The following is a 13,948-nucleotide window of genomic DNA, read 5'->3' on the forward strand; positions in this document are numbered from 1 at the left end:
ATGAGTGCACCTGTGCACCTGCCGGATGAACTGTAAAACGTGCACTGTTGGGGGTCCTTGAGGACCGAGGTTGAGAACCACTAGTTTAACCCACCGATGGTCACCCCTGCTTTACAATACAGTAGGCTCAGGGGCAGAGCTTTGTGGGAGTGTCAGGGGCGGAGCCTGTCACTTTGTAAAAAAAATAAATTTGCTTCTGCATCGTCAATGGTAGGAAACATCCGGTTCTCCGCCATCGATAGCTTAAGTATTCAACATTAGTCATAGACTGTCAATGATTTTGAATTATCGGTGGTCGATGCCCATTCCTAATGGTTACCTTTGATGGCAAACTTAGGAATGGCCATTGATGGTAACAAACTATGATATGGAAGACCATTGATGGTTTCAACCACCGGTAGTCATCCTCGTTCTTTTACTGCTCTGGATCCCTGCATCGGAAAAAAAAAAACACCTGTTAGATGATTCTATCCAATCGATTGTGGGAGACTATTCGGTTTTCCTCCATTGGTGGCAAAAAAATTTTGACATCGGGACCAGGCCATAAATAGGTTTGTTATTTTTAACCATCAATGTTTCATGCCCGCTCCTAGGGCCTCCTGGACTCCGTTGGACTTCTTTCTGAACAGGTTATGATTCGCACCCAGGTCTTTCCACCCCATATTAGCATAAACACTGTCCCTTTGAATGACCACCCAGGAGGGTCCTGGATTAAAGGGTCCACCGTGTCTATATCAGGGCTGGGCAACACCGGCCCTCCAGATGTTAATGAACTACACATCCCAGGATGCTTTGCATTAGTTTTGCTATGTGGCTATGCCGAAACTGATGCAAGGTATGCTGGGATGTGTAATTCATCAACATCTGGAGGGCCAGTGTCGCCCAGCCCTGGTCTATATAGACAGTCGATCCTTCAACATAAAAAGGTCAACATGGAAAATTTTGACACGTGAAAAGGCCAACATGAGTTTTTCACTTTTTTGGGGTGTCAATGTCGACACCTGAGCACATAGACCCTGAATTAGTGTAATGTGGGGTACACACCAGAACAATTTGGCCCCAAATGACCCAATTCAGATACAATCTCGACCGATAGTATATAAATTGGGCATGTTTTGGGCCATTTCAGATGCAGTCTGATGCGCGGCCCCGCGCGTTGTTTGGTTGTCTTTCAGATCCTACCTGTAGCAGGTAGGATCTGAAAACGACCATTCAAGTGGATACAGGTTGCGATCGGATCGGGACTTGATCAGATGCAGATCGTGAATGGGTCGTAAGCTCCACTAGATCGTGAGGGGGTCGTACGATCGTCTTATGACCCGCTCATGGTCTGCATGGTTCTGGTGGGCACCGGGCATAATGTGTACTTCGAGCCCAAACTTTGATGTTCCCAATTGGAGCGAATATGCATGTTATAGTATGAAAAAATACAAAAAGACCCCAACATTTTGAAAAACTTCCGATGACGACCTATATAGACTCTGTTGACCTATCGACTAGAGATGAAGTTCAACAAACCTCTCCATGCTATGGAGAATTGTCAGCTCAGGGGATTCACTTCAAGCTGGGAGGTGGCCGTCTTATTCTGCCCTACCCAAGGTATACAGGTGATGTGAACTACATGTTATACCTCTGTCATTTGTATCCAGATCCCTGGACAGGACGGATTGTGTAATGTCGGCATTACTGCCTCACAGCACTGAGGTCATGGGTTCTAATCCTACTGTGTGTGTGGAGTTTGTATATTCTCCCAAATGCTTGAAATTCTCATGTGTTCTTTCCTGGTTTGTTTGCCCGGCAAAACCTGCTCCGACAGTGCTATTGTAGGTTCAGAAACCCTTGGGGGCGGCAGATGTGGACGGGGCTGTGTTTTTATGGGGTGGAGCTGTGGGTAATGTGGGTGAGACATATACGGAGAAGCATGGCCGCCGCCTATCCAAGGCTTCCACTGTGTTTCACAGCAATGCATATTTTGCACTGTGAGTTAAACGCTCTCGCAAATGATTTTCCTCCTACCAGCTGCTTACATCAGAGTCTTGTTGCAGTCTGAGCCGATGCGGTCTGAGCACGCCCTTAGTGTACCCTCTTATTCTTCTCCAATTGGTTCCAGTTGATAGGTCACCAGTCAGCAGGTCAGACACTAGGGTATGGGTCATTGGGTCAAACACTGAACGTTGATAGGTTAGGTGTTTTGCAGGAAAATATACTTATTATCTGCACCCTCCAGCCATTTATTCTACTGTGTTTATACTGTGTACTGCAATTTATAACTTCATTTATACTTACTGCTTATTGTAGTCCTGGTACTTGCATGTGGGGCGGTCTCATATTTTACCTATGCAGATGTGGTTGCATTTCGTGTCAGCAACCAACTCAGAATAGAAAGCAAAAATTACACATTTTCGATTCGTTTACAGTTGCACAAAATGTTGTAGATCTTGTATAACGTGACCCCTTTCCCCCCAGAAATGGTTGAACTATGGCTGTCTGCAAATAAGTAATAATGTAGTGCAAATCTATTTATATAAAATGCTAAATACTCCGCACCTCTGAGGTGCAGTACCACCAGTGACCACTCGACGGACCAAATTACTCCTTAAAAGAAAGTGATCTGTTTCATACTTCCTGGGTATAGACAGAGGGAGCTGTGAAGACAGAGATTGGAGGTGGTAGCAGATAGGGACCCAGCCGTCATTGTGACGGGTTTTTAGCCATTAGAAATATATTTGTGCAGAGAGACAGGTTTCTGAATAGGCACAAGACAGTACACGTTCCCAGAGGCGGGATTCAGCCGGTTCTGCAGAACCGATACCTAATATACTATCAGTTCTGCAGAACCGATACCTAATATACTATCAGTTCTGCAGAACCGTTTGCTAAGGAGCGCAATGCTGTCCCCACCTCAAAGCAGGTCCGCGAATATATTTGAATGCTACTGCTGGACCTCGAGCCAATAGGAGCTCACAATCTGGCAGCCAATAAGGAGCGGCAGTGATGGCTCCTTATTGGCTGCTGGGCCGCAAGCTCCTATTGGCTCACGGTCCAGCTCAAAATAGCCGCGTACCTGCTTTCAATATACAGCCGGGCAGCACGCAGCTCTCTGCCCGGCTGCCACAGCTTTACATTGTGTGCGGTTGGCGGCGGTTTTACTTACACAGTGCGGCAGCATTTCACTCCCACTTGACAACGAGTAATTCACTCCCCCTTGGCAACCAGCATGTATTCCCCCTTGACAACGAGCATGAAGCCCCCTTGGTATCCAGCATGAAGCCCCTCGCATCAATCAACCCCCCCCCTCCTTCCCTAGCAATGAGCAATTAGGTAAGTACTTATGTTTCAAATATGTAATGGGCATCATGGTGTGTGGCACAATGTGTAACGGACATCCTGGTGTGTAGCACAATGTATAATGGGCATTATGTGTGACCTTATGTGTAATTGGCATTATGGCGTGCAGCTTTATGTGCGATGGGCATTAGGACATAGAACTTGTTAATTTATTTGAACCCCACTACTGCACGTTCCCTTTTGCATATCTACAACCACAATGATTTCAACCATCTTTAAAAATGGGATGCAGTTAAAATCCCGGCGGTCGGGATCCCGGCGTTCAGAATCCCGACACCGGAATCCCGACAGCCGAAATCCCGACACATTCTCCCTCCGTGGGTGTCCACGACACCCCTGGAGGGAGAATAAATTAGTGTGCCGAGCGTAGCGAGGCACCGGGCCTGCTGCGTGGCGAGTGCAGCGAGCCCGCAATGGGGGGCGATCCATGTCCCCCCCTTGTCGGCATTTCGGCTGTTGGGATTCCGGCGTCGGGATTCTGAACGCCGGGATCCTGACCGCCGGGATTCAGTACTGAATCCTTAAAAATATATAGGGGCATAGGTAATAGGATGGTTTTCCCTTGTAACTTTATAACTAGATAAAAGACTGACAAACACAACACTGGCAGCTTCTCTGGTATCGTAAATTGGGGAGTTTAGATGACGCTACTAAGAGGCCATGAAACAGACTGTTTTGAATAAAAAACTCTTATGTCTAATTATACAGGATATCATTACAATCATATTTTATTTATAAAGCGCATCACGGCTTCCTTATGGCAACGCAAGAGGATAAGACTCACACGGAATGTAAGTACATACAATATAAAAATATATATGGGGGTCTGACTTTTTTTTATAAAAAAACAAACAGGGCACAGTGTTTTCAAAGGCATGCCCGGGTGTGGGGTCCAGAATGGTGTTGCCAGGTTTCACCCACTCCTCAATGTTGTCCTTCCTATCCCAAACCACAGGGGATGTAGGGTTTACAAACACATTGACACCAATTTCCATGAAAACTATCTGGTGTTTTGGGGGCTAAAATCACATTACATTTAGGCCCTTATTCAGATCTGATCGCAGTACAAATTTGTTCTCAAAATGGGCAAAACCATGTGCACTGCAGGTGGGGCAGATGTAACATGTGCAGAGAGAGTTAGATTTGGGGGAGTTATTTTGTTTCTGTGCAGGGTACATACTGACTGCATTATTTTTACACTGCAACTTATATTTCAGTTTCAACACACCCCACCCAAATCTAACTCTCTGCACATGTTACATCTGCCCCACCTGCAATGCACATGGTTTTGCCCAGAACAAATTTGTACTGCGATCAGATCTGAATAAGGGCCTTACTACATTGCATCTTTTAAGCAATAGAGGAAGTCCCTGAGGAAGTGCAACTCCTTGTTGTCTTCTCGAAGAAGACTTTTTTAGGATAAAGATGGAGGAACTGCATCCTTTGGTAGAAGCGTGTTCTCAGCGTGTTCTCAGCGTGTTCTCAGTAGTTGGGGGCAGTTTGGGCCGGTCTTGATAGATATCTGAAGAAAAAAAAAAGGCAACCTGAATCTCCCCCAACCGTATACTAGATTCAATTTGTCAGCTTACTTTCCGCTTACCCTCCGTTCTCTCTGCTGAACTCTGTCATTTCTTCCTTCGTCTGTTATTCGTGTTCAGTAGTATATGAGTCCTTATCTTCACAGGTGAATGGGAGAAGAACATACACACAAGATATATTACAAGGACTTGTGAAATGACGCATACGGTTGCCTTATATTTATAACTGATATATGCTGTATTAAATACTTAGAATTAGCTCTTTAAGCTGTCTCTGAGGGGGGATACGGTCATTTGGTCTACAGTGTGTTGGTCGACACCATTAGGTCGACATGGTGTTTTTCACTGTTTTTTGAGCCGACATGTGCCGACAGGTGGTATTTCATGTCCTACCATCCACTAGGGAGCGGTGGGAGAATAAAATAGTGTGCCAAGCGCAGTGAGGCACCGTGCCCGATGCATTGCGAGCGAAGACCCATGTCAACCTAGACCCATGTCGACCTTGACCCATGTCGACCTAATGCTTGTCGACCAACATACTGTAGACCAAATGATCCCAACCCCTCTGAGGATAACGCATGGTCCTCATGCGATGCCCCAGCATGGCCACCCGCCCTTACTTAGTGACTGTGCTCCCATGAGATGCACTAAACATGGGCTCTCCACTTGACATCTGTTGACCGTCGACAAGTAGCATGCGAGTTCTGGAAGGTGGACGCCGCAATGTCGGCAAGTGATAGATGCTACATTAATCAATTTACAGTACATGTGTCGGCAGTACAACCATAAACCTGGTAGTAACTCTTTACTTCTGGCATGTGCTTGGCTAATGCTGCTCCTCACCCTCTACAGGGGGAATTCACACGCTCCTCCATTCAGGCACCCACAACTGCCGACGCTGCCATCACATTGACAGGCTGGGTACTACAGAAGTACAGGGTTTCTTGATTTCGGAGAGAAGTGGTTGCTGTTCAATGTGTCTTGGCGGTTATGGGAGGAAGGGTCAACATACCCTAGGTTGACATGGTCGACACACATTTTTCAAGTTTTTGTTGGTGTCTATGTCAACATGCGTCGATAATCCCTGAAACACAACATCGATTTAAATCGATTTGAAATCGATTAAAACCGTCCTTTATGAAATATCCTCGTAGGAGAAGCATCTTCTGAAGCAGACTGGGGGCCAGATGCACTAAGCTTCAAAAGTGATAGAATAGAGAGAGATAAACTACCAGCCAATCAGCTCCTGTCTGCCATGCCACAGGCTGTGTTTGAAAAATGTCAGGTAGGAGCTGATTGGCTGGCTGTGTATCACTCTCCATTTTATCACTTTTGAAGCTTAGTGCATTTGGTCCCTGAGGAGGCCGATGCTCTGGTCTATTTTGGGTGGGGCGCTGATCTTCTAGAAACGGATCTGTCATTTGTGGACAGTAAGGGGGGAATTTACTAAGATGGCATGTTGCTAGGGTTACCACCTCATCCCTTTAAATCCGGACACATTATTAATTACACAGGGTCTGTGGCTGTTTCAAAAACAACAGTTGGAATGGAGTCTTGAAGTCAGCCAGCCACAGAACCTGTGTAATTAATATGTGTCTGGAATTAAAGGGATGCTATGGGCAACCAATCAGATTCAATCTATTATCTTCTAGGAGATGCTAAATAAACAAGTACAGTCTGATTGGGGCGGAGTGGGCATGTGGTGGCAATTTGCGTAATCACAGACCAAATAATTTGACGTCAGGCAGCTGGAGGAGATTTAATAACGCTCAGAGGCTGCAAGGGTTAAATCCCAGTAATGACGTTAAATCTTCCTCTCCTCCCAGCACTGGAGACCTGACGGGTTCCTGTGTTTATCTGCCCTCACAATAAATCAGTCCCTGCTGCCAAGTTCTCCCCCCTCTTCCTCTGTAATGTAGAACAGGACATGCCACAGATATGTATTTCTGTTTGTCAGACCCTTGGATATGACATAGGGCAGCTCTAGGCTGCAGCCACCCAGACATTTGGCCTTTCCCCCAAGTGAATACACTTACTTGCATCTTCTTTTCCCCTCTTCCTCCAGCAGGCCGTTTCGATTTAATTTTCTACAGAGAATCACACAATAAAATCTGTCACAGTCACACAATAGTGAGGCGATTACACAAAGAGCCGGATTCGGAATGGACGGAAAGTCATCGGTGCTTGTAAGCGCTGAACAGACGTCTCTTGCATGTAGCGACCATCCCAATACTCTGGCTGACGTCCCAAGCTTGGATCCAACATCGAGTCCATCGTTCGCCAGATTCTACGCATGAGTAAGCCCCAGCTTGCGCAGATGGCAATGGGTGCTGCAATGTTTTTTCTTCAAAACTCTAATGGCGAGTCACACACCGCTGCCGTGACTGCTTTTGCCTTTGTCATATCTACTACACGCTAATGCTAGCGTCAGCCCCCGCTGTACATACATGTGTCAGACTGCGGCACTGCGCAGTGACTGAAACTACAATTGTACATGTTATATATTACGCTGACTTTTAATTCTAAGCTCAGTAGAAAGCCATCGGTGGTTTAACCATCGACACTTAGGTGAAGCCCGTGTGCAAGATGTCGCTGTGCTACCGATGTGCATCAGTGTCAATAACAAACCTCCACTAGCTGCCAGCTGTAGACCTTCCATAGTCACAAAACCACTGATGGTTGATGACCATCCCTAAACCTCACATCACATTCTGGGATTAATACATTTGGACCAGAGACACAGGCCAGAGTGTGCTAGAAGCACCAGAGCAGACCAGAGTGTGCTAGAAGCACCACAGCAGACCAGAGTGTGCTAGTAGCATCACAGCAGACCAGAGCTTGCTAGTAGCATCACAGCAGACCAGAGTGTGCTAGAAGCACCACAGCAGACCAGAGCGTAGAAGCAGAAGAGCAGACCAGAGCGTGCTAGAAGCAGAAGAGCAGACCAGAGTGTGCTAGAAGCATCAGAGCAGACCAGAGCGTGCTAGAAGCACCAGAGCAGACCAGAGTGTGCTAGAAGCACCAGAGCAGACCAGAGCATGCTAGAAGCAGATGAGCAGACCGGAGAGTGCTAGAAGCACCACAGCAGACCAGAGCGTGCTGGAAGAAGAGGAGCAGACCAGAGTGTGCTAGAAGCACCAGAGCAGACCAGAGCGTGCTAGAAGCAGAAGAGCAGACCAGAGTGTGCTTGAAGCACCAGAGCAGACCAGAGTGTGCTAGAAGCACCAGAGCAGACCAGGGTGTGCTAGAAGCACCAAAGCAGACCAGAGTGTGCTACAATTACTATAAAAGACCAGAGTGTGCTAGAAGCACCAGAGCAGACCAGAGAGTGCTAGAAGCACCAGAGCAGACCAGAGAGTGCTAGAAGCAACAGAGCAGACCTGAGTGTGCTAGAAGCACCAGAGCAGACCAGAGTGTGCTAGAAGCACCAGAGCAGACCAGAGCGTGCTAGAAGCACCAGAGCAGACCAGAGTGTGCTAGAAGGACCAGAGCAGACCGGAGAGTGCTAGAAGTACCAGAGCAGACCGGAGTGTGCTAGAAGCACCAGAGCAGACCAGAGTGTGCTAGAAGCAGAAGAGCAGACCTGAGTGTGCTAGAAGCACCAGAGCAGACCAGAATGTGCTAGAAGCACCAGAGCTGCCCTGAGTGTGCTAGAATCACTATAACAGACCAGAGCACTAGACTAGAAGCACCAGAGTAGGCAGTGACACCCCAGGCAGGACAGATACTGTGATGGGCAGTGTGCTAGAATCACTATAACAGACCTGAGTGTGCTAGAAGCACCAGAGCTGCCCTGAGTGTGCTAGAATCACTATAACAGACCTGAGTGTGCTAGAGGCACCAGAGTAGGCAGTGACACCCCAGGCAGGACAGATACTGTGATGGGCAGTGTGCTAGAATCACTATAACAGACCTGAGTGTGCTAGAAGCACCAGAGCTGCCCTGAGTGTGCTAGAATCACTATAACAGACCTGAGTGTGCTAGAGGCACCAGAGTAGGCAGTGACACCCCAGGCAGGACAGATACTGTGATGGGCAGTGTGCTAGAATCACTATAACAGACCTGAGTGTGCTAGAAGCACCAGAGCTGCCCTGAGTGTGCTAGAATCACTATAACAGTCCTGAGTGTGCTAGAGGCACCAGAGTAGGCAGTGACACCCCAGGCAGGACAGATACTGTGATGGGCAGGGTGCTAGAAGCACCAGAGTAGGCAGTGACACTCCAGGCAGGACAGATACTGTGATGGGCAGTGTGCTAGAAGCACCAAAGTAGGCAGTGACACCCCAGGCAGGACAGATACTGTGATGGGCAGGGTGCTAGAAGCACCAGAGTAGGCAGTGACACCCCAGGCAGGACAGATACTGTGATGGGAAGGATGCTAGAAGCACCAGAGTAGGCAGTGACACCCCAGGCAGGACAGATACTGTGATGGGCAGTGTGCTAGAATCACTATAACAGACCTGAGTGTGCTAGAAGCACCAGAGCTGCCCTGAGTGTGCTAGAATCACTATAACAGACCTGAGTGTGCTAGAAGCACCAGAGTAGGCAGTGACACCCCAGGCAGGACAGATCCTGTGATGGGCAGGGTGCTAGAATGAACACTATTATACACTGATGACCTACAGATAACTAACATTTTATCCAATCCCTGCTGCTGTCCTATGTGGGACTCAGCAAATTGTGGGGCTACATGTACTAAGATGAGAGTTGTATTGAATATGGGATATTGCCCACAACAACCAATAAGATTTTATCTATTATCTTCTAGAAGGTGCTAGATACATAAGTAGACTCTGATTGGTTGCTATGGGCAACATCACCGCTTTAATAGAACTCAGATCTTAGTCGATTTACTAACAGCCAAGTGCAGTACGAGGCTGCACAACACAGTAATACATTATATATTCATGTTCTATACATCTCAGCTCAGGCCACCCTAACTCCACATGACAGTGGTGCATTTCCCATTGGCATCCCCGGGACAAGGCCAGCATGGGTTAAATAACTTTCTGTGGGCGAGGGATCAAATCCACGCGTTCTAGATACATTTCCTGCCCATACATGGCCGTGCAGCCCGGAACAGACATTGTGATAGATATTGGGAGGGTGAGGGGTGGGCAGAGGGTCTATAGGGCAGCAGAACATAGTAACACTGTAATAGTAACACTGCAGTAATGCCCAGGTTGCCCAGATATTGCCCATGTCCCTGGCACACATTAGATGGATCATGAAGACTCAACCCCACCCCCCTCCCTGTTACTCACAGGATAGCGGGTCTGGGGGGACACATCTGCAGATGCCCCCTGGTACGGCAGGCACATCCCCATCTCTGCACCCTATTTCCAGCGGCACCTATAGCTGAGTGGGGTGGAAGTTTGAGAGCAGTTGTTGCTGGGAGAGAAGGGGGGTGGGATTAGGAGGAGAACAGTTCTCACAGCGAGGAATGGTCGGGAATAACAGGATGTCTGGTACAGTCATTGGAATAACATATGCTACATCCAGATCAGATAGAATCGAGGATAGCTTGATCAGCAGGGGGAGCTGCCAGTATGGAGCCCAGGAGGGAGGGAGGCCCAGCATTGGCCGCCAAGACTGGTGGAGATTACATTTCTTATACACTAAAATCAGCCCAGGACACTGTCTGGTACTTTATACTATGTCAGAATGACTGCCCACCATTCGCAAGGAGCGTACGTTCCCATTGGCTGCAATTGGATGTTTTACGTAAACATCCATTCGCAACCTGGGGGGTAACACCCACATCATGCAGATCCAAAGGTGCATACACACTGTACAATTTTTTGGACCAATTTTGTTGCAAGACATTTCCCTTGAACCCAGTGTCCTGGATGAAAGATATTGACGAAAGACGAAAGATCTAGCTACAGTTTATAGGCTCCAAATTGAGCTGCCGGCACAGTTGACGAACAATCTCGATGAACAACTGGCCGGTATGCGCATCATCATTCGTCGTTCGTCTGTTGTCAATATCTTTCGTCGACATCTTTCGTCCAGGACACTGGGTTCAATGGAAATGCCTTTCAACCAAATTGGTCCCAAAAATTGTACAGTGTGTACGCACCTTTAGGTTGCTCAGAGAAACCTTAGATCTGCCTGCACATTCTGAGGGAAGTGGGTGGGCAGATGACATCGTTGACATGGTGATGTAAGCTGCCCGCCCCCCGCACCCGCGGTCCATGTAGTCTGTCAAGTGGCCTCTAGTTGTCTCTGGTGGTATTTCACCTCATAGAAGTGTGACAGTCCAGTAATTAAGCCCGGTGTCAAGAGTCCGGGAACTGGCAGAGTCCAGCAGCCGCGCCGCCGGGGGAAATAGCATAGCCGGCCCGACGAAGATGAGCGGGTCTGCAGCTATTTCAAATCTTGCACGAGCTTGCGGTCCGCCAGCCAAATAGCGCAGACCTGCTCTTATACAGCCGGAGCCGGGCTGCGCAACGCTCTCTACCCGGCTGCCTGCTGCTGTCACCCTCACCGCTCTTAATCTCCCCTGTGGCAATGAGCATTTTCACTCCCCTTTGGCAACGAGCATGTAATCCCCCATGGTATCGAGCAGGAAACCCCTAGCAATTAACATGCAGGTAAGTGGCACTATTGTGGCATAATATGTACTAGCCATTATGCTGTGTGGTATAAATATGTAATGGGCATTACGGTGTGTTGCATTATATATATATATATATATATATTATTTTTTATTTTAATTTACATTTTTATTGAAACACCATTCAATATAATCCTGTACATTATACAGAAATAAACAATTGAAGGTACTTGTGTATTATCTGGGCGCCCGATTTTTTCATTGCATGCCACTACTTAAGGCATGCGATGCGATTTTTGATTGTAAAGACCTGATTTTTAATTGTATAGTCACCCATGGGTGATTTCATACCCCCACTATCCAACTACGCATGGAGCTGATTTTATATACTGTAGTGTGGCGAGCGCACCGATCCCGAAGCATGGCGAGATGACGCGGATTACTTTACATGTATTCTGCGTCCACTCGCCACACTATATAAAATCAACTCCATGCGTAGTTGGATAGTGGGGGTATGAAATCACCCATGGGTGACTATACAATTAAAAATCAGGTCTTTACAATGAAAAATTGCATCGCATGAATTGTATGCCGCTATAGTGCATGCGATGCGATGCAATACAATGAAAAAAATCGGGTGCCCAGATATTACACAAGGACCCAATTGAAATGTAGGGGTATTCAAATGTTGGTCTGTTCTTTTTTTCACGCCTATTCTCCCTTTTTTCACAACATTTATGTGGCGTGATATTAGTTTGCTATTCAATTCTTCCCCGTCTTTTAAAAGTTGACAGTTTTTTGAACATCTTTTACTTCACAGTCATTTTTTATGGTCTTCGTATTCAAATGTTTGGTGAGAAGTTTCACGCCTTTTAATAGTCGTTTAAAATGGGTCAATTTCTCGACATTTTATTCACCTGGGTGTCGGGCGGTGATAAAAGTGGTATTTTTTTTATTTTTTTATTATTATTATTATTATTATTTTTTTTTAAATGAATGGCTTATTTAATGAGATTTCTTTTTTTATAAGGGGTTAAGGATAAACTTTAAAAATAATAAAATGCAATAGAGCAGGGGTTCTCCAACTCGGTCCCCAGGACCCCACACAGCTCACATTTTCCAGGTCACCTACTCATTGCTCACTGACACATTTCCCAGGTCACCCGGCAGGTGCACAGCTGCACTCATTGCTCACTGACACATTTCCCAGGTCACCTGGCAGGTGCACAGCTGCACTCATTGCTCACTGACACATTTCCCAGGTCACCTGGCAGGTGCACAGCTGCACTCATTGCTCACTGACACATTTCCCAGGTCACCTGGCAGGTGCACAGCTGCACTCATTGCTCACTGACACATTTCCCAGGTCACCTGGCAGGTGCACAGCTGCACTCATTGCTCACTGACACATTTCCCAGGTCACTCGGCAGGTACACAGGTGTACTCATTACTCACTGACACATCCCAGGTCACCCAGCACGTGCACAGGTGTACTCATTACTCACTGACACATGTCCCAGGTCACCCAGTAGGTGCACAGGTGTACTCATTACTCACTGACACATTTCCCAGGTCACCTGGCAGGTGCACAGGGGCACTCATTACTCACTGACACATTGTAAAAGATCCACAGGTGCAGCTAATTATCTTACTTGTGATTCTGTGAGGAGACCTGGAAGACATGCCCTGCGTGTGGGGTCCTGAGGACCGAGTTTGAGAACCTGTGTAATAGAGTATAGACACACATCCCCCCATAGAGTATAGGCACACCTCCCGCATAGAGTATAGGCACACCTCCCACATAGAGTATAGGCACACATCCCCCCCATAGAGTATAGGCACACATCCCACATAGAGTATAGGCACACATCCCACATAGAGTATAGGCACACCTCCCACATAGAGTATAGACACACCTCCCACATAGAGTATAGGCACACCTCCCGCATAGAGTATAGGCACACATCCCACATAGAGTATAGGTACACCTCCCGCATAGAGTATAGGCACACATCCCCCCATAGAGTATAGACACACATCCCCCCATAGAGTATAGGCACACATCCCACATAGAGTATAGGCACACCTCCCGCATAGAGTATAGGCACACCTCCCACATAGAGTATAGGCACACCTCCCGCATAGAGTATAGGCACACATCCCACATAGAGTATAGGTACACCTCCCGCATAGAGTATAGGCACACATCCCCCCATAGAGTATAGACACACATCCCCCCGTAGAGTATAGGCACACCTCCCACATAGAGTATAGGTACACCTCCCACATAGAGTATAGGCACACATCCCCACATAGAGTATAGGCACACATCCCCCCATAGAGTATAGACACACATCCCCCCATAGAGTATAGGCACACATCCCCCCCATAGAGTATAGGCACACATCCCACATAGAGTATAGGCACACATCCCCCCCATAGAGTATAGGTACACCTCCCGCATAGAGTATAGGCACACATCCCACATAGAGTATAGGTACACC

General features: G+C 47.3%; 1 long non-coding RNA gene across 1 annotated transcript; it reads right to left on the reverse strand.

Annotated features, from left to right (window-relative positions):
• Nucleotides 1-4,058: 4,058 nt before the first annotated feature.
• LOC146007445 (uncharacterized) lies at nt 4,059-10,352 on the reverse strand. Its single transcript, XR_014444332.1, has 4 exons — nt 10,150-10,352; nt 6,923-6,973; nt 4,949-5,024; nt 4,059-4,870 (listed from the first exon to the last, which is right to left on the reverse strand). It is a non-coding gene; the product is annotated as an uncharacterized LOC146007445 (long non-coding RNA).
• Nucleotides 10,353-13,948: the final 3,596 nt, after the last annotated feature.

Source organism: Crinia signifera, chromosome 6, assembly GCF_055691185.1.
Source record: "Crinia signifera chromosome 6, ASM5569118v1, whole genome shotgun sequence".
Lineage (NCBI taxonomy): Eukaryota > Metazoa > Chordata > Amphibia > Anura > Myobatrachidae > Crinia > Crinia signifera.